At 51.8% G+C, this 21,216-nt stretch overlaps 39 non-coding genes and 3 pseudogenes across 39 annotated transcripts; all 42 read left to right on the top strand.

Moving 5' to 3' along the window:
- The first annotated feature begins 66 nt into the window (after positions 1-66).
- On the top strand, positions 67-179 carry LOC146373175 (U5 spliceosomal RNA). Its single transcript, XR_014802372.1, has one exon. It is a non-coding gene; the product is annotated as a U5 spliceosomal RNA (small nuclear RNA).
- Positions 180-373: 194 nt separating this feature from the next.
- LOC146373176 (U2 spliceosomal RNA) lies at positions 374-564 on the top strand. Its single transcript, XR_014802544.1, has one exon. It is a non-coding gene; the product is annotated as a U2 spliceosomal RNA (small nuclear RNA).
- A 248-nt stretch (positions 565-812) lies between these two features.
- On the top strand, positions 813-925 carry LOC146373177 (U5 spliceosomal RNA). Its single transcript, XR_014802373.1, has one exon. It is a non-coding gene; the product is annotated as a U5 spliceosomal RNA (small nuclear RNA).
- Positions 926-1,119: 194 nt separating this feature from the next.
- Positions 1,120-1,310, top strand: LOC146373178 (U2 spliceosomal RNA). Its single transcript, XR_014802500.1, has one exon. It is a non-coding gene; the product is annotated as a U2 spliceosomal RNA (small nuclear RNA).
- A 248-nt stretch (positions 1,311-1,558) lies between these two features.
- Positions 1,559-1,671, top strand: LOC146373179 (U5 spliceosomal RNA). Its single transcript, XR_014802415.1, has one exon. It is a non-coding gene; the product is annotated as a U5 spliceosomal RNA (small nuclear RNA).
- A 194-nt stretch (positions 1,672-1,865) lies between these two features.
- Positions 1,866-2,056, top strand: LOC146373180 (U2 spliceosomal RNA). Its single transcript, XR_014802545.1, has one exon. It is a non-coding gene; the product is annotated as a U2 spliceosomal RNA (small nuclear RNA).
- Positions 2,057-2,299: 243 nt separating this feature from the next.
- On the top strand, positions 2,300-2,404 carry LOC146373181 (U5 spliceosomal RNA; annotated as a pseudogene).
- A 202-nt stretch (positions 2,405-2,606) lies between these two features.
- LOC146373182 (U2 spliceosomal RNA) lies at positions 2,607-2,797 on the top strand. The gene has a single exon (XR_014802501.1). It is a non-coding gene; the product is annotated as a U2 spliceosomal RNA (small nuclear RNA).
- Positions 2,798-3,045: 248 nt separating this feature from the next.
- LOC146373183 (U5 spliceosomal RNA) lies at positions 3,046-3,158 on the top strand. Its single transcript, XR_014802428.1, has one exon. It is a non-coding gene; the product is annotated as a U5 spliceosomal RNA (small nuclear RNA).
- A 194-nt stretch (positions 3,159-3,352) lies between these two features.
- On the top strand, positions 3,353-3,543 carry LOC146373184 (U2 spliceosomal RNA). The gene has a single exon (XR_014802513.1). It is a non-coding gene; the product is annotated as a U2 spliceosomal RNA (small nuclear RNA).
- A 243-nt stretch (positions 3,544-3,786) lies between these two features.
- Positions 3,787-3,899, top strand: LOC146373185 (U5 spliceosomal RNA). The gene has a single exon (XR_014802420.1). It is a non-coding gene; the product is annotated as a U5 spliceosomal RNA (small nuclear RNA).
- Positions 3,900-4,093: 194 nt separating this feature from the next.
- On the top strand, positions 4,094-4,284 carry LOC146373186 (U2 spliceosomal RNA). Its single transcript, XR_014802529.1, has one exon. It is a non-coding gene; the product is annotated as a U2 spliceosomal RNA (small nuclear RNA).
- Positions 4,285-4,527: 243 nt separating this feature from the next.
- On the top strand, positions 4,528-4,640 carry LOC146373187 (U5 spliceosomal RNA). The gene has a single exon (XR_014802374.1). It is a non-coding gene; the product is annotated as a U5 spliceosomal RNA (small nuclear RNA).
- Positions 4,641-4,834: 194 nt separating this feature from the next.
- On the top strand, positions 4,835-5,025 carry LOC146373188 (U2 spliceosomal RNA). Its single transcript, XR_014802565.1, has one exon. It is a non-coding gene; the product is annotated as a U2 spliceosomal RNA (small nuclear RNA).
- Positions 5,026-5,274: 249 nt separating this feature from the next.
- LOC146373189 (U5 spliceosomal RNA) lies at positions 5,275-5,387 on the top strand. Its single transcript, XR_014802375.1, has one exon. It is a non-coding gene; the product is annotated as a U5 spliceosomal RNA (small nuclear RNA).
- Positions 5,388-5,581: 194 nt separating this feature from the next.
- LOC146373190 (U2 spliceosomal RNA) lies at positions 5,582-5,772 on the top strand. Its single transcript, XR_014802502.1, has one exon. It is a non-coding gene; the product is annotated as a U2 spliceosomal RNA (small nuclear RNA).
- A 244-nt stretch (positions 5,773-6,016) lies between these two features.
- On the top strand, positions 6,017-6,129 carry LOC146373191 (U5 spliceosomal RNA). The gene has a single exon (XR_014802426.1). It is a non-coding gene; the product is annotated as a U5 spliceosomal RNA (small nuclear RNA).
- A 194-nt stretch (positions 6,130-6,323) lies between these two features.
- Positions 6,324-6,514, top strand: LOC146373192 (U2 spliceosomal RNA). The gene has a single exon (XR_014802503.1). It is a non-coding gene; the product is annotated as a U2 spliceosomal RNA (small nuclear RNA).
- Positions 6,515-6,757: 243 nt separating this feature from the next.
- Positions 6,758-6,870, top strand: LOC146373193 (U5 spliceosomal RNA). Its single transcript, XR_014802438.1, has one exon. It is a non-coding gene; the product is annotated as a U5 spliceosomal RNA (small nuclear RNA).
- Positions 6,871-7,064: 194 nt separating this feature from the next.
- Positions 7,065-7,255, top strand: LOC146373194 (U2 spliceosomal RNA). The gene has a single exon (XR_014802505.1). It is a non-coding gene; the product is annotated as a U2 spliceosomal RNA (small nuclear RNA).
- Positions 7,256-7,503: 248 nt separating this feature from the next.
- Positions 7,504-7,616, top strand: LOC146373195 (U5 spliceosomal RNA). Its single transcript, XR_014802539.1, has one exon. It is a non-coding gene; the product is annotated as a U5 spliceosomal RNA (small nuclear RNA).
- Positions 7,617-7,810: 194 nt separating this feature from the next.
- Positions 7,811-8,001, top strand: LOC146373196 (U2 spliceosomal RNA). The gene has a single exon (XR_014802519.1). It is a non-coding gene; the product is annotated as a U2 spliceosomal RNA (small nuclear RNA).
- Positions 8,002-8,244: 243 nt separating this feature from the next.
- Positions 8,245-8,357, top strand: LOC146373197 (U5 spliceosomal RNA). The gene has a single exon (XR_014802377.1). It is a non-coding gene; the product is annotated as a U5 spliceosomal RNA (small nuclear RNA).
- Positions 8,358-8,551: 194 nt separating this feature from the next.
- LOC146373198 (U2 spliceosomal RNA) lies at positions 8,552-8,742 on the top strand. The gene has a single exon (XR_014802445.1). It is a non-coding gene; the product is annotated as a U2 spliceosomal RNA (small nuclear RNA).
- A 243-nt stretch (positions 8,743-8,985) lies between these two features.
- On the top strand, positions 8,986-9,098 carry LOC146373199 (U5 spliceosomal RNA). The gene has a single exon (XR_014802378.1). It is a non-coding gene; the product is annotated as a U5 spliceosomal RNA (small nuclear RNA).
- Positions 9,099-9,292: 194 nt separating this feature from the next.
- LOC146373200 (U2 spliceosomal RNA) lies at positions 9,293-9,483 on the top strand. The gene has a single exon (XR_014802506.1). It is a non-coding gene; the product is annotated as a U2 spliceosomal RNA (small nuclear RNA).
- A 248-nt stretch (positions 9,484-9,731) lies between these two features.
- On the top strand, positions 9,732-9,844 carry LOC146373201 (U5 spliceosomal RNA). The gene has a single exon (XR_014802379.1). It is a non-coding gene; the product is annotated as a U5 spliceosomal RNA (small nuclear RNA).
- Positions 9,845-10,038: 194 nt separating this feature from the next.
- LOC146373202 (U2 spliceosomal RNA) lies at positions 10,039-10,229 on the top strand. Its single transcript, XR_014802507.1, has one exon. It is a non-coding gene; the product is annotated as a U2 spliceosomal RNA (small nuclear RNA).
- Positions 10,230-10,472: 243 nt separating this feature from the next.
- Positions 10,473-10,585, top strand: LOC146373203 (U5 spliceosomal RNA). The gene has a single exon (XR_014802380.1). It is a non-coding gene; the product is annotated as a U5 spliceosomal RNA (small nuclear RNA).
- Positions 10,586-10,779: 194 nt separating this feature from the next.
- On the top strand, positions 10,780-10,970 carry LOC146373204 (U2 spliceosomal RNA). Its single transcript, XR_014802508.1, has one exon. It is a non-coding gene; the product is annotated as a U2 spliceosomal RNA (small nuclear RNA).
- A 248-nt stretch (positions 10,971-11,218) lies between these two features.
- LOC146373205 (U5 spliceosomal RNA) lies at positions 11,219-11,331 on the top strand. The gene has a single exon (XR_014802381.1). It is a non-coding gene; the product is annotated as a U5 spliceosomal RNA (small nuclear RNA).
- Positions 11,332-11,525: 194 nt separating this feature from the next.
- On the top strand, positions 11,526-11,716 carry LOC146373206 (U2 spliceosomal RNA). The gene has a single exon (XR_014802509.1). It is a non-coding gene; the product is annotated as a U2 spliceosomal RNA (small nuclear RNA).
- A 243-nt stretch (positions 11,717-11,959) lies between these two features.
- LOC146373207 (U5 spliceosomal RNA) lies at positions 11,960-12,072 on the top strand. Its single transcript, XR_014802382.1, has one exon. It is a non-coding gene; the product is annotated as a U5 spliceosomal RNA (small nuclear RNA).
- Positions 12,073-12,266: 194 nt separating this feature from the next.
- Positions 12,267-12,457, top strand: LOC146373208 (U2 spliceosomal RNA). The gene has a single exon (XR_014802510.1). It is a non-coding gene; the product is annotated as a U2 spliceosomal RNA (small nuclear RNA).
- Positions 12,458-12,705: 248 nt separating this feature from the next.
- Positions 12,706-12,818, top strand: LOC146373209 (U5 spliceosomal RNA). Its single transcript, XR_014802427.1, has one exon. It is a non-coding gene; the product is annotated as a U5 spliceosomal RNA (small nuclear RNA).
- A 194-nt stretch (positions 12,819-13,012) lies between these two features.
- LOC146373210 (U2 spliceosomal RNA) lies at positions 13,013-13,194 on the top strand. Its single transcript, XR_014802591.1, has one exon. It is a non-coding gene; the product is annotated as a U2 spliceosomal RNA (small nuclear RNA).
- Positions 13,195-13,437: 243 nt separating this feature from the next.
- Positions 13,438-13,550, top strand: LOC146373211 (U5 spliceosomal RNA). The gene has a single exon (XR_014802383.1). It is a non-coding gene; the product is annotated as a U5 spliceosomal RNA (small nuclear RNA).
- A 194-nt stretch (positions 13,551-13,744) lies between these two features.
- LOC146373212 (U2 spliceosomal RNA) lies at positions 13,745-13,935 on the top strand. Its single transcript, XR_014802456.1, has one exon. It is a non-coding gene; the product is annotated as a U2 spliceosomal RNA (small nuclear RNA).
- Positions 13,936-14,178: 243 nt separating this feature from the next.
- Positions 14,179-14,291, top strand: LOC146373213 (U5 spliceosomal RNA). The gene has a single exon (XR_014802396.1). It is a non-coding gene; the product is annotated as a U5 spliceosomal RNA (small nuclear RNA).
- Positions 14,292-14,485: 194 nt separating this feature from the next.
- Positions 14,486-14,584, top strand: LOC146373214 (U2 spliceosomal RNA; annotated as a pseudogene).
- A 4,968-nt stretch (positions 14,585-19,552) lies between these two features.
- On the top strand, positions 19,553-19,754 carry LOC146373215 (U2 spliceosomal RNA; annotated as a pseudogene).
- A 243-nt stretch (positions 19,755-19,997) lies between these two features.
- Positions 19,998-20,110, top strand: LOC146373216 (U5 spliceosomal RNA). The gene has a single exon (XR_014802421.1). It is a non-coding gene; the product is annotated as a U5 spliceosomal RNA (small nuclear RNA).
- The last annotated feature ends 1,106 nt before the right edge of the window (positions 20,111-21,216 follow it).

Raw genomic sequence — 21,216 nt, forward strand, 5'->3', positions numbered from 1 at the left:
GCCTACCGTGACGCCGGAAGCCGGGACGAGGAGTCACTGCGGCTTCCTGCGAGGCCAAAGAAACACACACTCTGGCTTCTCTTCAAAACGTACAAGTCTTTCGCCTTTTACTAAAGACTTCCGTGGAGAGTGAGGCTAAGGAGTTGCACCTATTTTTGGCAGGGTCTGCCGTCTGGCTGGGCCCTCTCCTCGTTGTTCAAAAGAAGAAATAGAAGAAAGCGCGCAGTTCCAGGGAGCTCCGCAGGCCTCTGAGGTACTGTGGGTGGGCGGAGATTTGAAGCGGTTCCCTCCCTGTGAGCCAAGTGAAAGAGCGCACCGTCACAAGCGAGAAGTGTCCCGAGAAGGCGGCTCAGCCAGGAACCTGCAGGAGGCCATCGCTTCTCGGCCTTTTGGCTAAGATCAAGTGTAGTATCTGTTCTTATCAGTTTAATATCTGATACGCCCCCGATTCGGGGGCAACGTATTAAACGCATTTTTAGAACAGGGAGCCGAATAAGGGGCTCGTTCCGTTCGCTCCACGCATCGACCCGGTATTGCAGCGCCTCCGGGAACGGTGCCCCCTTTGCTGACTTTGTGCAAAAGCAAGAAAGCCAAACAAAGTAAGGTCTGCCAAGCCAAGAGCCAGAAAGCAGCCTGAAGCCGCGAACGTGCTCCTTTCCAGTCACCCCTCTCCTGTCAAAGTGGAACTCTGGAGCGGAGCGGAGCAGGCGGGGCCTGAGATCTGCCCCTTCAGCCAAGCAAACAGGGCCTACCGTGACGCCGGAAGCCGGGACGAGGAGTCACTGCGGCTTCCTGCGAGGCCAAAGAAACACACACTCTGGCTTCTCTTCAAAACGTACAAGTCTTTCGCCTTTTACTAAAGACTTCCGTGGAGAGTGAGGCTAAGGAGTTGCACCTATTTTTGGCAGGGTCTGCCGTCTGGCTGGGCCCTCTCCTCGTTGTTCAAAAGAAGAAATAGAAGAAAGCGCGCAGTTCCAGGGAGCTCCGCAGGCCTCTGAGGTACTGTGGGTGGGCGGAGATTTTAAGCGGTTCCCTCCCTGTGAGCCAAGTGAAAGAGCGCACCGTCACAAGCGAGAAGTGTCCCGAGAAGGCGGCTCAGCCAGGAACCTGCAGGAGGCCATCGCTTCTCGGCCTTTTGGCTAAGATCAAGTGTAGTATCTGTTCTTATCAGTTTAATATCTGATACGCCCCCGATTCGGGGGCAACGTATTAAACGCATTTTTAGAACAGGGAGCCGAATAAGGGGCTCGCTCCGTTCGCTCCACGCATCGACCCGGTATTGCAGCGCCTCCGGGAACGGTGCCCCCTTTGCTGACTTTGTGCAAAAGCAAGAAAGCCAAACAAAGTAAGGTCTGCCAAGCCAAGAGCCAGAAAGCAGCCTGAAGCCGCGAACGTGCTCCTCTCCAGTCACCCCTCTCCTGTCAAAGTGGAACTCTGGAGCGGAGCGGAGCAGGCGGGGCCTGAGATCTGCCCCTTCAGCCAAGCAAACAGGGCCTACCGTGACGCCGGAAGCCGGGACGAGGAGTCACTGCGGCTTCCCGCGAGGCCAAAGAAACACACACTCTGGCTTCTCTTCAAAATGTACAAGTCTTTCGCCTTTTACTAAAGACTTCCGTGGAGAGTGAGGCTAAGGAGTTGCACCTATTTTTGGCAGGGTCTGCCGTCTGGCTGGGCCCTCTCCTCGTTGTTCAAAAGAAGAAATAGAAGAAAGCGCGCAGTTCCAGGGAGCTCCGCAGGCCTCTGAGGTACTGTGGGTGGGCGGAGATTTGAAGCGGCTCCTACCCTGTGAGCCAAGTGAAAGAGCGCACCGTCACAAGCGAGAAGTGTCCCGAGAAGGCGGCTCAGCCAGGAACCTGCAGGAGGCCATCGCTTCTCGGCCTTTTGGCTAAGATCAAGTGTAGTATCTGTTCTTATCAGTTTAATATCTGATACGCCCCCGATTCGGGGGCAACGTATTAAACGCATTTTTAGAACAGGGAGCCGAATAAGGGGCTCGTTCCGTTCGCTCCACGCATCGACCCGGTATTGCAGCGCCTCCGGGAACGGTGCCCCCTTTGCTGACTTTGTGCAAAAGCAAGAAAGCCAAACAAAGTAAGGTCTGCCAAGCCAAGAGCCAGAAAGCAGCCTGAAGCCGCGAACGTGCTCCTCTCCAGTCACCCCTCTCCTGTCAAAGTGGAACTCTGGAGCAGAGCAGGCGGGGCCTGAGATCTGCCCCTTCAGCCAAGAAAACAGGGCCTACCGTGACGCCGGAAGCCGGGACGAGGAGTCACTGCGGCTTCCTGCGAGGCCAAAGAAACACACACTCTGGCTTCTCTTCAAAACGTACAAGTCTTTCGCCTTTTACTAAAGACTTCCGTGGAGAGTGAGGCTAAGGAGTTGCACCTATTTTTGGCAGGGTTTACCGTCTGGCTGGGCCCTCTCCTCGTTGTTCAAAAGAAGAAATAGAAGAAAGCGCGCAGTTCCAGGGAGCTCCGCAGGCCTCTGAGGTACTGTGGGTGGGCGGAGATTTGAAGCGGTTCCCTCCCTGTGAGCCAAGTGAAAGAGCGCATCGTCACAAGCGAGAAGTGTCCCGAGAAGGCGGCTCAGCCAGGAACCTGCAGGAGGCCATCGCTTCTCGGCCTTTTGGCTAAGATCAAGTGTAGTATCTGTTCTTATCAGTTTAATATCTGATACGCCCCCGATTCGGGGGCAACGTATTAAACGCATTTTTAGAACAGGGAGCCGAATAAGGGGCTCGCTCCGTTCGCTCCACGCATCGACCCGGTATTGCAGCGCCTCCGGGAACGGTGCCCCCTTTGCTGACTTTGTGCAAAAGCAAAAAAGCCAAACAAAGTAAGGTCTGCCAAGCCAAGAGCCAGAAAGCAGCCTGAAGCCGCGAACGTGCTCCTCTCCAGTCACCCCTCTCCTGTCAAAGTGGAACTCTGGAGCGGAGCGGAGCAGGCGGGGCCTGAGATCTGCCCCTTCAGCCAAGCAAACAGGGCCTACCGTGACGCCGGAAGCCGGGACGAGGAGTCACTGCGGCTTCCTGCGAGGCCAAAGAAACACACACTCTGGCTTCTCTTCAAAACGTACAAGTCTTTCGCCTTTTACTAAAGACTTCCGTGGAGAGTGAGGCTAAGGAGTTGCACCTATTTTTGGCAGAGTCTGCCGTCTGGCTGGGCCCTCTCCTCGTTGTTCAAAAGAAGAAATAGAAGAAAGCGCGCAGTTCCAGGGAGCTCCGCAGGCCTCTGAGGTACTGTGGGTGGGCGGAGATTTGAAGCGGTTCCCTCCCTGTGAGCCAAGTGAAAGAGCGCACCGTCACAAGCGAGAAGTGTCCCGAGAAGGCGGCTCAGCCAGGAACCTGCAGGAGGCCATCGCTTCTCGGCCTTTTGGCTAAGATCAAGTGTAGTATCTGTTCTTATCAGTTTAATATCTGATACGCCCCCGATTCGGGGGCAACGTATTAAAAGCATTTTTAGAACAGGGAGCCGAATAAGGGGCTCGCTCCGTTCGCTCCACGCATCGACCCGGTATTGCAGCGCCTCCGGGAACGGTGCCCCCTTTGCTGAGTTTGTGCAAAAGCAAGAAAGCCAAACAAAGTAAGGTCTGCCAAGCCAAGAGCCAGAAAGCAGCCTGAAGCCGCGAACGTGCTCCTCTCCAGTCACCCCTCTCCTGTCAAAGGGGAACTCTGGAGCGGAGCAGGCGGGGCCTGAGATCTGCCCCTTCAGCCAAGCAAACAGGGCCTACCGTGACGCCGGAAGCCGGGACGAGGAGTCACTGCGGCTTCCTGCGAGGCCAAAGGAACACACACTCTGGGTTCTCTTCAAAACGTACAAGTCTTTCGCCTTTTACTAAAGATTTCCGTGGAGAGTGAGGCTAAGGAGTTGCACCTATTTTTGGCAGGGTCTGCCGTCTGGCTGGGCCCTCTCCTCGTTGTTCAAAAGAAGAAATAGAAGAAAGCGCGCAGTTCCAGGGAGCTCCGTAGGCCTCTGAGGTACTGTGGGTGGGCGGAGATTTGAAGCGGTTCCCTCCCTGTGAGCCAAGTGAAAGAGCGCACCGTCACAAGCGAGAAGTGTCCCGAGAAGGCGGCTCAGCCAGGAACCTGCAGGAGGCCATCGCTTCTCGGCCTTTTGGCTAAGATCAAGTGTAGTATCTGTTCTTATCAGTTTAATATCTGATACGCCCCCGATTCGGGGGCAACGTATTAAACGCATTTTTAGAACAGGGAGCCGAATAAGGGGCTCGCTCCGCTCGCTCCACGCATCGACCCGGTATTGCAGCGCCTCCGGGAACGGTGCCCCCTTTGCTGACTTTGTGCAAAAGCAAGAAAGCCAAACAAAGTAAGGTCTGCCAAGCCAAGAGCCAGAAAGCAGCCTGAAGCCGCGAACGTGCTCCTCTCCAGTCACCCCTCTCCTGTCAAAGTGGAACTCTAGAGCAGAGCAGGCGGGGCCTGAGATCTGCCCCTTCAGCCAAGCAAACAGGGCCTACCGTGACGCCGGAAGCCGGGACGAGGAGTCACTGCGGCTTCCTGCGAGGCCAAAGAAACACACACTCTGGCTTCTCTTCAAAACGTACAAGTCTTTCGCCTTTTACTAAAGACTTCCGTGGAGAGTGAGGCTAAGGAGTTGCACCTATTTTTGGCAGGGTCTGCCGTCTGGCTGGGCCCTCTCCTTGTTGTTCAAAAGAAGAAATAGAAGAAAGCGCGCAGTTCCAGGGAGCTCCGCAGGCCTCTGAGGTACTGTGGGTGGGCGGAGATTTGAAGCGGTTCCCTCCCTGTGAGCCAAGTAAAAGAGCGCATCGTCACAAGCGAGAAGTGTCCCGAGAAGGCGGCTCAGCCAGGAACCTGCAGGAGGCCATCGCTTCTCGGCCTTTTGGCTAAGATCAAGTGTAGTATCTGTTCTTATCAGTTTAATATCTGATACGCCCCCGATTCGGGGGCAACGTATTAAACGCATTTTTAGAACAGGGAGCCGAATAAGGGGCTCGATCCGTTCGCTCCACGCATCGACCCGGTATTGCAGCGCCTCCGGGAACGGTGCCCCCTTTGCTGACTTTGTGCAAAAGCAAGAAAGCCAAAACAAAGTAAGGTCTGCCAAGCCAAGAGCCAGAAAGCAGCCTGAAGCCGCGAACGTGCTCCTCTCCAGTCACCCCTCTCCTGTCAAAGTGGAACTCTGGAGCGGAGCGGAGCAGGCGGGGCCTGAGATCTGCCCCTTCAGCCAAGCAAACAGGGCCTACCGTGACGCCGGAAGCCGGGACGAGGAGTCACTGCGGCTTCCTGCGAGGCCAAAGAAACACACACTCTGGCTTCTCTTCAAAACGTACAAGTCTTTCGCCTTTTACTAAAGACTTCCGTGGAGAGTGAGGCTAAGGAGTTGCACCTATTTTTGGCAGGGTCTGCCGTCTGGCTGGGCCCTCTCCTCGTTGTTCAAAAGAAGAAATAGAAGAAAGCGCGCAGTTCCAGGGAGCTCCGCAGGCCTCTGAGGTACTGTGGGTGGGCGGAGATTTGAAGCGGTTCCCTCCCTGTGAGCCAAGTGAAAGAGCGCACCGTCACAAGCGAGAAGTGTCCCGAGAAGGCGGCTCAGCCAGGAACCTGCAGGAGGCCATCGCTTCTCGGCCTTTTGGCTAAGATCAAGTGTAGTATCTGTTCTTATCAGTTTAATATCTGATACGCCCCCGATTCGGGGGCAACGTATTAAACGCATTTTTAGAACAGGGAGCCGAATAAGGGGCTCGCTCCGTTCGCTCCACGCATCGACCCGGTATTGCAGCGCCTCCGGGAACGGTGCCCCCTTTGCAGACTTTGTGCAAAAGCAAGAAAGCCAAAACAAAGTAAGGTCTGCCAAGCCAAGAGCCAGAAAGCAGCCTGAAGCCGCGAACGTGCTCCTCTCCAGTCACCCCTCTCCTGTCAAAGTGGAACTCTGGAGTAGAGCAGGCGGGGCCTGAGATCTGCCCCTTCAGCCAAGCAAACAGGGCCTACCGTGACGCCGGAAGCCGGGACGAGGAGTCACTGCGGCTTCCTGCGAGGCCAAAGAAACACACACTCTGGCTTCTCTTCAAAACGTACAAGTCTTTCGCCTTTTACTAAAGACTTCTGTGGAGAGTGAGGCTAAGGAGTTGCACCTATTTTTGGCAGGGTCTGCCGTCTGGCTGGGCCCTCTCCTCGTTGTTCAAAAGAAGAAATAGAAGAAAGCGCGCAGTTCCAGGGAGCTCCGCAGGCCTCTGAGGTACTGTGGGTGGGCGGAGATTTGAAGCGGTTCCCTCCCTGTGAGCCAAGTGAAAGAGCGCACCGTCACAAGCGAGAAGTGTCCCGAGAAGGCGGCTCAGCCAGGAACCTGCAGGAGGCCATCGCTTCTCGGCCTTTTGGCTAAGATCAAGTGTAGTATCTGTTCTTATCAGTTTAATATCTGATACGCCCCCGATTCGGGGGCAACGTATTAAACGCATTTTTAGAACAGGGAGCCGAATAAGGGGCTCGCTCCGTTCGCTCCACGCATCGACCCGGTATTGCAGCGCCTCCGGGAACGGTGCCCCCTTTGCTGACTTTGTGCAAAAGCAAGAAAGCCAAACAAAGTAAGGTCTGCCAAGCCAAGAGCCAGAAAGCAGCCTGAAGCCGCGAACGTGCTCCTCTCCAGTCACCCCTCTCCTGTCAAAGTGGAACTCTGGAGCAGAGCAGGCGGGGCCTGAGATCTGCCCCTTCAGCCAAGCAAACAGGGCCTACCGTGACGCCGGAAGCCGGGACGAGGAGTCACTGCGGCTTCCTGCGAGGCCAAAGAAACACACACTCTGGCTTCTCTTCAAAACGTACAAGTCTTTCGCCTTTTACTAAAGACTTCCGTGGAGAGTGAGGCTAAGGAGTTGCACCTATTTTTGGCAGAGTCTGCCGTCTGGCTGGGCCCTCTCCTCGTTGTTCAAAAGAAGAAATAGAAGAAAGCGCGCAGTTCCAGGGAGCTCCGCAGGCCTCTGAGGTACTGTGGGTGGGCGGAGATTTGAAGCGGTTCCCTCCCTGTGAGCCAAGTGAAAGAGCGCACCGTCACAAACGAGAAGTGTCCCGAGAAGGCGGCTCAGCCAGGAACCTGCAGGAGGCCATCGCTTCTCGGCCTTTTGGCTAAGATCAAGTGTAGTATCTGTTCTTATCAGTTTAATATCTGATACGCCCCCGATTCGGGGGCAACGTATTAAACGCATTTTTAGAACAGGGAGCCGAATAAGGGGCTCGCTCCGTTCGCTCCACGCATCGACCCGGTATTGCAGCGCCTCCGGGAACGGTGCCCCCTTTGCTGACTTTGTGCAAAAGCAAGAAAGCCAAACAAAGTAAGGTCTGCCAAGCCAAGAGCCAGAAAGCAGCCTGAAGCCGCGAACGTGCTCCTCTCCAGTCACCCCTCTCCTGTCAAAGTGGAACTCTGGAGCGGAGCGGAGCAGGCGGGGCCTGAGATCTGCCCCTTCAGCCAAGCAAACAGGGCCTACCGTGACGCCGGAAGCCGGGACGAGGAGTCACTGCGGCTTCCCGCGAGGCCAAAGAAACACACACTCTGGCTTCTCTTCAAAACGTACAAGTCTTTCGCCTTTTACTAAAGACTTCCGTGGAGAGTGAGGTTAAGGAGTTGCACCTATTTTTGGCAGGGTCTGCCGTCTGGCTGGGCCCTCTCCTCGTTGTTCAAAAGAAGAAATAGACAAAAGCGCGCAGTTCCAGGGAGCTCCGTAGGCCTCTGAGGTACTGTGGGTGGGCGGAGATTTGAAGCGGTTCCCTCCCTGTGAGCCAAGTGAAAGAGAGCACCGTCACAAGCGAGAAGTGTCCCGAGAAGGCGGCTCAGCCAGGAACCTGCAGGAGGCCATCGCTTCTCGGCCTTTTGGCTAAGATCAAGTGTAGTATCTGTTCTTATCAGTTTAATATCTGATATGCCCCCGATTCGGGGGCAACGTATTAAACGCATTTTTAGAACAGGGAGCCGAATAAGGGGCTCGCTCTGTTCGCTCCACGCATCGACCCGGTATTGCAGCGCCTCCGGGAACGGTGCCCCCTTTGCTGACTTTGTGCAAAAGCAAGAAAGCCAAACAAAGTAAGGTCTGCCAAGCTAAGAGCCAGAAAGCAGCCTGAAGCCGCGAACGTGCTCCTCTCCAGTCACCCCTCTCCTGTCAAAGTGGAACTCTGGAGCGGAGCAGGCGGGGCCTGAGATCTGCCCCTTCAGCCAAGCAAACAGGGCCTACCGTGACGCCGGAAGCCGGGACGAGGAGTCACTGCGGCTTCCTGCGAGGCCAAAGAAACACACACTCTGGCTTCTCTTCAAAACGTACAAGTCTTTCGCCTTTTACTAAAGACTTCCGTGGAGAGTGAGGCTAAGGAGTTGCACCTATTTTTGGCAGGGTCTGCCGTCTGGCTGGGCCCTCTCCTCGTTGTTCAAAAGAAGAAATAGAAGAAAGCGCGCAGTTCCAGGGAGCTCCGTAGGCCTCTGAGGTACTGTGGGTGGGCGGAGATTTGAAGCGGTTCCCTCCCTGTGAGCCAAGTGAAAGAGCGCACCGTCACAAGCGAGAAGTGTCCCGAGAAGGCGGCTCAGCCAGGAACCTGCAGGAGGCCATCGCTTCTCGGCCTTTTGGCTAAGATCAAGTGTAGTATCTGTTCTTATCAGTTTAATATCTGATACGCCCCCGATTCGGGGGCAACGTATTAAACGCATTTTTAGAACAGGGAGCTGAATAAGGGGCTCGCTCCGTTCGCTCCACGCATCGACCCGGTATTGCAGCGCCTCCGGGAACGGTGCCCCCTTTGCTGACTTTGTGCAAAAGCAAGAAAGCCAAACAAAGTAAGGTCTGCCAAGCCAAGAGCCAGAAAGCAGCCTGAAGCCGCGAACGTGCTCCTCTCCAGTCACCCCTCTCCTGTCAAAGTGGAACTCTGGAGCAGAGCAGGCGGGGCCTGAGATCTGCCCCTTCAGCCAAGCAAACAGGGCCTACCGTGACGCCGGAAGCCGGGACGAGGAGTCACTGCGGCTTCCTGCGAGGCCAAAGAAACACACACTCTGGCTTCTCTTCAAAACGTACAAGTCTTTCGCCTTTTACTAAAGACTTCCGTGGAGAGTGAGGCTAAGGAGTTGCACCTATTTTTGGCAGGGTCTGCCGTCTGGCTGGGCCCTCTCCTCGTTGTTCAAAAGAAGAAATAGAAGAAAGCGCGCAGTTCCAGGGAGCTCCGCAGGCCTCTGAGGTACTGTGGGTGGGCGGAGATTTGAAGCGGCTCCTACCCTGTGGGCCAAGTGAAAGAGCGCACCGTCACAAGTGAGAAGTGTCCCGAGAAGGCGGCTCAGCCAGGAACTTGCAGGAGGCCATCGCTTCTCGGCCTTTTGGCTAAGATCAAGTGTAGTATCTGTTCTTATCAGTTTAATATCTGATACGCCCCCGATTCGGGGGCAACGTATTAAACGCATTTTTAGAACAGGGAGCCGAATAAGGGGCTCGCTCCGTTCGCTCCACGCATCGACCCGGTATTGCAGCGCCTCCGGGAACGGTGCCCCCTTTGCTGACTTTGTGCAAAAGCAAGAAAGCCAAACAAAGTAAGGTCTGCCAAGCCAAGAGCCAGAAAGCAGCCTGAAGCCGCGAACGTGCTCCTCTCCAGTCACCCCTCTCCTGTCAAAGTGGAACTCTGGAGCGGAGCAGAGCAGGCAGGGCCTGAGATCTGCCCCTTCAGCCAAGCAAACAGGGCCTACCGTGACGCCGGAAGCCGGGACGAGGAGTCACTGCGGCTTCCCGCGAGGCCAAAGAAACACACACTCTGGCTTCTCTTCAAAACGTACAAGTCTTTCGCCTTTTACTAAAGACTTCCGTGGAGAGTGAGGCTAAGGAGTTGCACCTATTTTTGGCAGGGTCTGCCGTCTGGCTGGGCCCTCTCCTCGTTGTTCAAAAGAAGAAATAGACGAAAGCGCGCAGTTCCTGGGAGCTCCGTAGGCCTCTTAGGTACTGTGGGTGGGCGGAGATTTGAAGCGGTTCCCTCCCTGTGAGCCAAGTGAAAGAGCGCACCATCAAAAGCGAGAAGTGTCCCGAGAAGGCGGCTCAGCCAGGAACCTGCAGGAGGCCATCGCTTCTCGGCCTTTTGGCTAAGATCAAGTGTAGTATCTGTTCTTATCAGTTTAATATCTGATACGCCCCCGATTCGGGGGCAACGTATTAAACGCATTTTTAGAACAGGGAGCCGAATAAGGGGCTCGCTCCGTTCGCTCCACGCATCGACCCGGTATTGCAGCGCCTCCGGGAACGGTGCCCCCTTTGCTGACTTTGTGCAAAAGCAAGAAAGCCAAACAAAGTAAGGTCTGCCAAGCCAAGAGCCAGAAAGCAGCCTGAAGCCGCGAACGTGCTCCTCTCCAGTCACCCCTCTCCTGTCAAAGTGGAACTCTGGAGCGGAGCAGGCGGGGCCTGAGATCTGCCCCTTCAGCCAAGCAAACAGGGCCTACCGTGACGCCGGAAGCCGGGACGAGGAGTCACTGCGGCTTCCTGCGAGGCCAAAGAAACACACACTCTGGCTTCTCTTCAAAACGTACAAGTCTTTCGCCTTTTACTAAAGACTTCCGTGGAGAGTGAGGCTAAGGAGTTGCACCTATTTTTGGCAGGGTCTGCCGTCTGGCTGGGCCCTCTCCTCGTTGTTCAAAAGAAGAAATAGACGAAAGCACGCAGTTCCAGGGAGCTCCGCAGGCCTCTGAGGTACTGTGGGTGGGCGGAGATTTGAAGCGGTTCCCTCTCTGTGAGCCAAGTGAAAGAGCGCACCGTCACAAGCAAGAAGTGTCCCGAGAAGGCGGCTCAGCCAGGAACCTGCAGGAGGCCATCGCTTCTCGGCCTTTTGGCTAAGATCAAGTGTAGTATCTGTTCTTATCAGTTTAATATCTGATACGCCCCCGATTCGGGGGCAACGTATTAAACGCATTTTTAGAACAGGGAGCCGAATAAGGGGCTCGCTCCGTTCGCTCCACGCATCGACCCGGTATTGCAGCGCCTCCGGGAACGGTGCCCCCTTTGCTGACTTTGTGCAAAAGCAAGAAAGCCAAACAAAGTAAGGTCTGCCAAGCCAAGAGCCAGAAAGCAGCCTGAAGCCGCGAACGTGCTCCTCTCCAGTCACCCCTCTCCTGTCAAAGTGGAACTCTGGAGCGGAGCGGAGCAGGCGGGGCCTGAGATCTGCCCCTTCAGCCAAGCAAACAGGGCCTACCGTGACGCCGGAAGCCGGGACGAGGAGTCACTGCGGCTTCCTGCGAGGCCAAAGAAACACACACTCTGGCTTCTCTTCAAAACGTACAAGTCTTTCGCCTTTTACTAAAGACTTCCGTGGAGAGTGAGGCTAAGGAGTTGCACCTATTTTTGGCAGGGTCTGCCGTCTGGCTGGGCCCTCTCCTCGTTGTTCAAAAGAAGAAATAGAAGAAAGCGCGCAGTTCCAGGGAGCTCCGTAGGCCTCTGAGGTACTGTGGGTGGGCGGAGATTTGAAGCGGTTCCCTCCCTGTGAGCCAAGTGAAAGAGCGCACCGTCACAAGCGAGAAGTGTCCCGAGAAGGCGGCTCAGCCAGGAACCTGCAGGAGGCCATCGCTTCTCGGCCTTTTGGCTAAGATCAAGTGTAGTATCTGTTCTTATCAGTTTAATATCTGATACGCCCCCGATTCGGGGGCAACGTATTAAACGCATTTTTAGAACAGGGAGCCGAATAAGGGGCTCGCTCCGTTCGCTCCACGCATCGACCCGGTATTGCAGCGCCTCCGGGAACGGTGCCCCCTTTGCTGACTTTGTGCAAAAGCAAGAAAGCCAAACAAAGTAAGGTCTGCCAAGCCAAGAGCCAGAAAGCAGCCTGAAGCCGCGAACGTGCTCCTCTCCAGTCACCCCTCTCCTGTCAAAGTGGAACTCTGGAGCAGAGCAGGCGGGGCCTGAGATCTGCCCCTTCAGCCAAGCAAACAGGGCCTACCGTGACGCCGGAAGCCGGGACGAGGAGTCACTGCGGCTTCCTGCGAGGCCAAAGAAACACACACTCTGGCTTCTCTTCAAAACGTACAAGTCTTTCGCCTTTTACTAAAGACTTCCGTGGAGAGTGAGGCTAAGGAGTTGCACCTATTTTTGGCAGGGTCTGCCGTCTGGCTGGGCCCTCTCCTCGTTGTTCAAAAGAAGAAATAGACAAAAGCGCGCAGTTCCAGGGAGCTCCGTAGGCCTCTGAGGTACTGTGGGTGGGCGGAGATTTGAGGCGGTTCCCTCCCTGTGAGCCAAGTGAAAGAGCGCACCGTCACAAGCGAGAAGTGTCCCGAGAAGGCGGCTCAGCCAGGAACCTGCAGGAGGCCATCGCTTCTCGGCCTTTTGGCTAAGATCAAGTGTAGTATCTGTTCTTATCAGTTTAATATCTGATACGCCCCCGATTCGGGGGCAACGTATTAAACGCATTTTTAGAACAGGGAGCCGAATAAGGGGCTCGCTCCGTTCGCTCCACGCATCGACCCGGTATTGCAGCGCCTCCGGGAACGGTGCCCCCTTTGCTGACTTTGTGCAAAAGCAAGAAAGCCAAACAAAGTAAGGTCTGCCAAGCCAAGAGCCAGAAAGCAGCCTGAAGCCGCGAACGTGCTCCTCTCCAGTCACCCCTCTCCTGTCAAAGTGGAACTCTGGAGCGGAGCGGAGCAGGCGGGGCCTGAGATCTGCCCCTTCAGCCAAGCAAACAGGGCCTACCGTGACGCCGGAAGCCGGGACGAGGAGTCACTGCGGCTTCCTGCGAGGCCAAAGAAACACACACTCTGGCTTCTCTTCAAAACGTACAAGTCTTTCGCCTTTTACTAAAGACTTCTGTGGAGAGTGAGGCTAAGGAGTTGCACCTATTTTTGGCAGGGTCTGCCGTCTGGCTGGGCCCTCTCCTCGTTGTTCAAAAGAAGAAATAGAAGAAAGCGCGCAGTTCCAGGGAACTCCGCAGGCCTCTGAGGTACTGTGGGTGGGCGGAGATTTGAAGCGGCTCCTACCCTGTGAGCCAAGTAAAAGAGCGCACCGTCACAAGCGAGAAGTGTCCCGAGAAGGCGGCTCAGCCAGGAACCTGCAGAAGGCCATCGCTTCTCGGCCTTTTGGCTAAAATCAAGTGTAGTATCTGTTCTTATCAGTTTAATATCTGATACGCCCCCGATTCGGGGGCAACGTATTAAACGCATTTTTAGAACAGGGAGCCGAATAAGGGGCTCGCTCCGCGCATCGACCCGGTATTGCAGCGCCTCCGGGAACGGTGCCCCCTTTGCTGACTTTGTGCAAAAGCAAGAAAGCCAAACAAAGTAAGGTCTGCCAAGCCAAGAGCCAGAAAGCAGCCTGAAGCCGCGAACGTGCTCCTCTCCAGTCACCCCTCTCCTGTCAAAGTGGAACTCTGGAGCAGAGCAGGCGGGGCCTGAGATCTGCCCCTTCAGCCAAGCAAACAGGGCCTACCGTGACGCCGGAAGCCGGGACGAGGAGTCACTGCGGCTTCCTGCGAGGCCAAAGAAACACACACTCTGGCTTCTCTTCAAAACGTACAAGTCTTTCGCCTTTTACTAAAGACTTCCGTGGAGAGTGAGGCTAAGGAGTTGCACCTATTTTTGGCAGGGTCTGCCGTCTGGCTGGGCCCTCTCCTCGTTGTTCAAAAGAAGAAATAGATGAAAGCGCGCAGTTCCAGGGAGCTCCGCAGGCCTCTGAGGTACTGTGGGTGGGCGGAGATTTGAAGCGGTTCCCTCCCTGTGAGCCAAGTGAAAGAGCGCACCGTCACAAGCGAGAAGTGTCCCGAGAAGGCGGCTCAGCCAGGAACCTGCAGGAGGCCATCGCTTCTCGGCCTTTTGGCTAAGATCAAGTGTAGTATCTGTTCTTATCAGTTTAATATCTGATACGCCCCCGATTCGGGGGCAACGTATTAAATGCATTTTTAGAACAGGGAGCCGAATAAGGGGCTCGCTCCGTTCGCTCCACGCATCGACCCGGTATTGCAGCGCCTCCGGGAACGGTGCCCCCTTTGCTGACTTTGTGCAAAAGCAAGAAAGCCAAACAAAGTAAGGTCTGCCAAGCCAAGAGCCAGAAAGCAGCCTGAAGCCGCGAACATGCTCCTCTCCAGTCACCCCTCTCCTGTCAAAGTGGAACTCTGGAGCAGAGCAGGCGGGGCTTGAGATCTGCCCCTTCAGCCAAGAAAACAGGGCCTACCGTGACGCCGGAAGCCGGGACGAGGAGTCACTGCGGCTTCCTGCGAGGCCAAAGAAACACACACTCTGGCTTCTCTTCAAAACGTACAAGTCTTTCGCCTTTTACTAAAGACTTCCGTGGAGAGTGAGGCTAAGGAGTTGCACCTTTTTTTGGCAGGGTCTGCCGTCTGGCTGGGCCCTCTCCTCGTTGTTCAAAAGAAGAAATAGATGAAAGCGCGCAGTTCCAGGGAGCTCCGCAGGCCTCTGAGGTACTGTGGGTGGGCGGAGATTTGAAGCGGTTCCCTCCCTGTGAGCCAAGTGAAAGAGCGCACCGTCACAAGCGAGAAGTGTCCCGAGAAGGCGGCTCAGCCAGGAACCTGCAGGAGGCCATCGCTTCTCGGCCTTTTGGCTAAGATCAAGTGTAGTATCTGTTCTTATCAGTTGATCGCTTCTCGGCCTTTTGGCTAAGATCAAGTGTAGTATCTGTTCTTATCAGAGGAGTTGGGAAGCAAAGAAAGATGGCGACGTCGTCGGCCAGTTATTCTGAGAGAGACTCATGGACTTTTGGAACAAGAAATACGCTGAGATTTGAACTCATGGAGAAAGACACACAGCTTCACGACAGAATAACTTTTGGACGGAGAATTCTCTTCGAAGCCTTGAAGATACAGCCGGAGAAGATATTCTGCCTACAACAGAGCACTGCAAGTAAGCACTATGATGTGACATTCTGTACAGGAGAATACGCGGAAGAAGTGAGAAGGAAGAGCATTGTGGAAGAAGATAAAGAACTGCGGAGATATATGGTGACCCCTTTGTATCGCAATGATTACAGAATTTTAACGATACATATGTATAACCCATGGGTCACGGAAGAGACTATCAGGTACTTTCTAGGGAGATACGTTACTGTTCTCCCAGGAGTACGAAAGATAAAGGACGGTCTGGGCATATGGACCGGAAAGAGACAATTTCGCATCAAATTGAGTGTGGATATGAACAGTGAAGATGGATATTGCCACCCACCTGCAGTCTTTTCTATTGGAGCGGACAGAGGCTTCCTTGTTTACGCAGGGCAGCCCCAAGCATGTAGGAAATGCGGGAGTGTTGGACATAATGCGGAACAATGCGACCAGGTGAGGTGTAGGAGTTGCGGCAAGCTTGGACATATTACGAAGGACTGCAAGGAGCCCAGAAGATGTCACTTATGTGACTCGGATGCGCACATGGCGAGAGATTGTACTAAGCCACGGCCTTATTCAGCCGTGGTAAAGACTGGACTTATTGGGGAAGAACGTAGCGAAGAGGAAATAGACTCTGGTGTAGGAGCAAGGCCACAGGAGCCGCTACCAGCTGCTGGAAATCAGGCTAACGAGGACAAAGTGGAAAGTGTGGAGGAGGGGACGGAGCGACGTGAGGAGAAGGGAGAGAGGAGTCTTGAGCAAGATGGTGAGAAAGTACAGCAGGGGGAGGAACCCCAAAAATGTTGGGAAGTGGTCGGAAAACCACGGAGAAAGTCTGCTAAAAGGAGGAGAAAGGTGAGTCCAGCCGCTTTCTCTGAAGATGGTAAGCTAAGAGATCAGGATATTAGGGAGGAGGTTTTGGAGGAAGGTGGGAATGTGGAGGGGTATGTGTTGAGGGGAACACAGACTGAGTGCATGCATACCCCCCTAAGTGATGTGACAAGCGATGGAGATATGGAAGAGGAAGGCGAGAGCGAAGAAAAGTCAGAGGACTCTTTCATAAAAGACCTTTTGTTACACGTCAATATGGATAGTTAGAGAATCCAAGAGAGGAGGTAAAATATACCAAGAGACTCATTGTAATTTTTTTTCTCTTTATTTATTTATTTTTTTTTTTTTGCCCTTAGTGCTCCACTTGCTTTTTGTTTATGGTATGGGGAAAATACGGATAATTACCCTGAATGTTAGGGGGCTAAAAAGTGCCCAAAAGAGAAAAATTGTTTATGAATTTTTATTGAGCTACAATTTCTATGTTTGTTTGGTCCAGGAAGCTCATCTGAGAGATGAGAGGGATGTTGCTTTGTTTACTGAGGAATGGAGGGGAGGGGAAGCTTCTTGGAGCATTGGGGGGGTACATGGGACTGGAGTTGGGGTGTTATGTGGGGATAAAGATATTCGGATAATTGAGAGCTTTACTGTAATACAAGGAAGGGTAATGGTGGTGGATATCGATAAAAATGGGACTCAATGCCGGATAATAAATGTATATGCACAGGTGGAGCACGGGCTACGTAAGGACCTTTTCCAAAAAATGGATACTTGTTTTTTGACTAGGAAAGATATTATTGTGGGAGGGGATTTTAATTGCTCTTTGGAAAGGGAAAAGTTTTCCCGCCCCTTTAGGACCTTCATTAAGAAATATGGATTAATTGACGTAATGGGGAAGTTACTGGGAAAGCAAGTGGGGTATACTTGGAAGAACACAAGGGGGGTGAAGAGTAGGTTAGATTACATTTTAGTAGAAAAAAAGTGCAAAATAATAGAGGGAAAAACAATACCGGCCCTCTTCACAGATCATCAAGCAGTTGATGTGGAGCTTGAGATAGTAGGGCCAGACTTTGGAAAAGGGTATTGGAAGTTTAACAACGACGTCCTCGCAGAGAAAGCCTATAGGGAAGGCTTCATGAAAATCTTCCCGATATGGGCCGAGATGAAAAGCTTATACAGTAACAACGTGGTTTGGTGGGAGGACATAAAGAAAAAAATCAAAAAGTTTACGGTCGAATATTGTACAGAGAGGGCAAAAGTCCGAAAGAAAGAGTTCGACACAATACAAAAAGAAATAGAAAAAATCTATGTTATGGAAAATAGGGGAAGGGAAATTAAAAAGGAAGGGTACTTGGACAATTTAAAAATGAGACTGGAGGAATTACTTGAGAGGAAAGCGAGGGCCGTAATATATAAACTAAAACAGGAAGAGTATGAGGAGAATGAGAAATGCTCCTCATACTTTTTTAGCAAAATGAAGACTAGGGATAAGAGGGGGGTTATAACGGAACTGGAGAGGGATGGAAAGGTGATAAGGGGGAAAGATGATTTGTTAAGAACGGTGGAAGAATATTATGGAAAATTGTTTACAAAGGAGAGCTTGGATGAGGGGAAGGGGGAGGTTTTTATAAGATCGCTAAGGAGAAGGCTACCCGAAGAAGAAAATGGCAAGCTGGGGGGGGAATTGACAGTAGGGGAGGTGTATAATGTGGTAACGGCAATGAAGGCCAATAAGGTGCCCGGTATAGACGGCCTAACAAAAGAATTTTACGTGGCGTTTTGGGATATGGTGGGGATCCACCTTTTGGAGGTTTTTAAGGAAATCATGGAGGAAGGAGAGATGCCGGAAAGCATGAAAACGGGAGTGGTGACTATTCTGTTTAAGAAAGGAAACCCGAACCAACTAGACAATTACAGGCCACTAACTATGCTGTGCGTGGACTATAAAGTACTGAGTAAAGTTCTGGCGAATAGGCTAGCAGGAGTCATGTCACACATAGTGGAAATGGACCAAACTTGTGGGGTACAGGGGAGGCAAATCACATGGAACTTACATCTACACAGGGATGTACTCGCATATGTAAAGGAGAGAAACATTGCTGCAATATGTGTTAGCCTGGATCAGCAGAAAGCTTTCGATAGAGTAGACCACGCTTTTTTGTGGAAGGTTATGGAGGGGCTGGGTCTAGGAGGAGTCATTACAAAATGGGTAAAGGTTTTATATAAGGGCATAAATTCAAAAATCAAAATTAATGGGCATTTAACGGATAAAGTGCAACAAACAAGAGGATTGCGGCAAGGGTGCCCGCTCTCTGTGGTGCTGTTTGTTTTGTACGCAGAACCCCTGGCTTGTGCAATAAGGGGGAGCCACGCTGTTAAAGGGATAACGCTGCCCCGGGGCGAGAGCTTAAAAATATCACAATACGCGGATGACACAATATTATACTTGGCAGATGATGAAAGCTTAAGGGGAGTGATAGACCTTCTATATGATTATGAAAAAGCAACTGGATCGAGAATAAACAAGGAGAAGACTAGGTACAAATACCTTGGGAAGTGGGAGGGGAGGAAGGACAAGATCTGTGATTTTATGTTGTGTGAAGGCCCTATGGACGTATTAGGAATTTCTTTTGGGAATGGGGAGGGGGATGCATTGTGTAATTGGAAAAAGAAGATGACTGCAGTCGAAAAAAAACTGGGATTATGGAAGACAAGAAAACTTTCCGTTTCAGGGAAAGTGTTGGTTGTAAAGGCCGATGTATTGCCAAAGCTGCTACATTTGGCCTACGTCTTTCCGATGCCGCAGAAGTATAGAGCTCAACTAATGAGGGGAATATTTAATTTCATATGGGGGGGCTATGAATATGTGAAAAGGGCGCTAATGCATCAGGAAATAGCAGATGGAGGGAGGGATGTGCCAAACGTTCCTCTGAAGCTGGATGCAATATTTTATAGCAATGTATGTATACTCCTGAAAAAGACATATATACACAAATGCCAAATCCTGATATGGTTTTGGCTGTCCATACCATACCGGTTTCTAATAGGGTGGGATAATAAAGGCCCTAAAGCTGAGACTAGGCCGGAGTACTTCCAGCGAATGGTAAAGTGGGGGAGGAGATATACGGAATGTAAAGATGAGGATACAGTGATAAATCATAAGTTACTATATAGGAAACTGGTACAGAAACTCAATGTCAATCCAGTAATGGTGAGCTCTGAAGTGTGGGTACGGGCCCAGGACAAGAGTTTTAAGAACGGGCTTAAAGATTTTAATTGGTTGCACTTGCATAGAAGGCTACCAGTCAGGGTCACGATGTATGCCCACAATTTGGGGAAGCAAAAAGTCTGTCCACGGAAAAACTGTATGGAAGATGAAACAATTGAACATGTATTATGGGGATGTGAATATGCAAGAAAGGTGTGGGATGGGGTGAAAGAGAGTTATAAGTGCTTGGAGAATGTGACATATGATGAAATCACTTCGTTTGGGGTTAAAGGAGTGGGAAAAGAACAAAACAAAATCATTTGTATGCTGATATCAATTGTAAAACTTAAATTATGGAAAGCAAGGCAGGGACATATAACTGGAGTGTATAAATGGGGAGAGATAGGAACAGTTAAGGCAATAGAGAAAGAATTTGAAAGTATATACTGGCACGAATTAGAAAAGTGGGGAAGTGATACAATTAAGGATAGGTGGAAAATCACCTTTTTAAAACCACCAAAAAAAAGGTGGTAAGTGATAAGGAGCGAGACAATAGAAACGCGATTGTTTCTTCGGTTTCTGGTCTTTCATTTTGTGGGATTTTCTTCTTGATCAACTTCTCTTTTCTTTCTGTAGAATGTTTATTTAGGAGTAAAGAAATGAAGGTATGACAATGATTTGGAAAGTAATATCTTAAGATGTATGAGAAATGTGAAATGTAAATGTAAAGTATGGAAATGTTTTGGAAAGCAAATAAAAAAAAGGAAAAAAAAAAAAAAAAAAAAATCTGTTCTTATCAGTTTAATATCTGATACGCCCCCGATTCGGGGGCAACGTATTAAACGCATTTTTAGAACAGGGAGCCGAATAAGGGGCTCGCTCCGTTCGCTCCACGCATCGACCCGGTATTGCAGCGCCTCCGGGAACGGTGCCCCCTTTGCTGACTTTGTGCAAAAGCAAGAAAGCCAAACAAAGTAAGGTCTGCCAAGCCAAGAGCCAGAAAGCAGCCTGAAGCCGCGAACGTGCTCCTCTCCAGTCACCCCTCTCCTGTCAAAGTGGAACTCTGGAGCAGAGCAGGCGGGGCCTGAGATCTGCCCCTTCAGCCAAGAAAACAGGGCCTACCGTGACGCCGGAAGCCGGGACGAGGAGTCACTGCGGCTTCCTGCGAGGCCAAAGAAACACACACTCTGGCTTCTCTTCAAAACGTACAAGTCTTTCGCCTTTTACTAAAGACTTCCGTGGAGAGTGAGGCTAAGGAGTTGCACCTATTTCTGGCAGGGTCTGCCGTCTGGCTGGGCCCTCTCCTCGTTGTTCAAAAGAAGAAATAGAAGAAAGCGCGCAGTTCCAGGGAGCTCCGCAGGCCTCTGAGGTACTGTGGGTGGGCGGAGATTTGAAGCGGTTCCCTCCCTGTGAGCCAAGTGAAAGAGCGCACCGTCACAAGCGAGAAGTGTCCCGAGAAGGCGGCTCAGCCAGGAACCTGCAGGAGGCCATCGCTTCTCGGCCTTTTGGCTAAGACTGCGATCGCTTCCTTTGGGTGTGTGGAGTGTGCCTGTTTTAGCTTGTAGTAGGAAAAACATTGCTTTCTCCCACTTTTAAAGGTAAGTGTCGTTGGTATTTGTGTTTTGGAAAGTATTTTTTGTTGTGTTCTAATCTTTTACTGTTTTAAGGACACTTGCTAGCTTTGTGGTGCCTCCACCATGGCGACCAACCATGCCGGCATGCGGAGGCACCACAGTGTGCGTTTTATCTTAAATGGAAAATTAGGAGAATTGCCAAAGATGTCTAGATTGGACTTTTCCAGGAAGATGATTCAGCAAGTGCTGAAGTTTTCACCAAATGACCTGAACTGTATCCTGACCCTCCCTTTCAACAAAGGATTTGACGTGAGTTTTTGTTCAAGCGCATTGCTAAAAGATTTTTGGATAAGGTATGAGAATGTGAAACCTCAATTTGAAGCATTTAACGTTGAGAAACTGACTGACAACACCTTGAAAACGGTGATTGTTAGAATGTTCAATGAAACTGTTAATGCTAAAGATATTTGCTTGTGGCTGGGAAGATACTGCACTGTGAAAGGCCAGGCTATGAAGGTGAGGGATGTAGATGGAATCTGGAACTGCGCATGGAAGGTCCCCATACAACAATGGGAAGACCTCCATGGGTTTCGGGGCCTGAAACATCTCCCATCCATGATAGTTCTGGGGGACAACAGAGGCTACATTCATTATCAGGGGCAACCAAAGCTCTGCCGGAGGTGTGGGGAGCATGGGCACTTGGTAGAAGCATGTGAGGTAATCATTTGTGGAAAATGTAAAGAAAGAGGGCATACTTTTACTGAATGTAGAAATAACCGCAAGTGTAATCTGTGTGGAGGAGAGGACCATCTCTTCAGAAACTGCCC

Source organism: Perissodus microlepis, chromosome 14, assembly GCF_051167445.1.
Source record: "Perissodus microlepis isolate ML-2025 ecotype Zambia chromosome 14, ASM5116744v1, whole genome shotgun sequence".
In the NCBI taxonomy this organism is placed as follows: Eukaryota; Metazoa; Chordata; class Actinopteri; order Cichliformes; family Cichlidae; genus Perissodus; species Perissodus microlepis.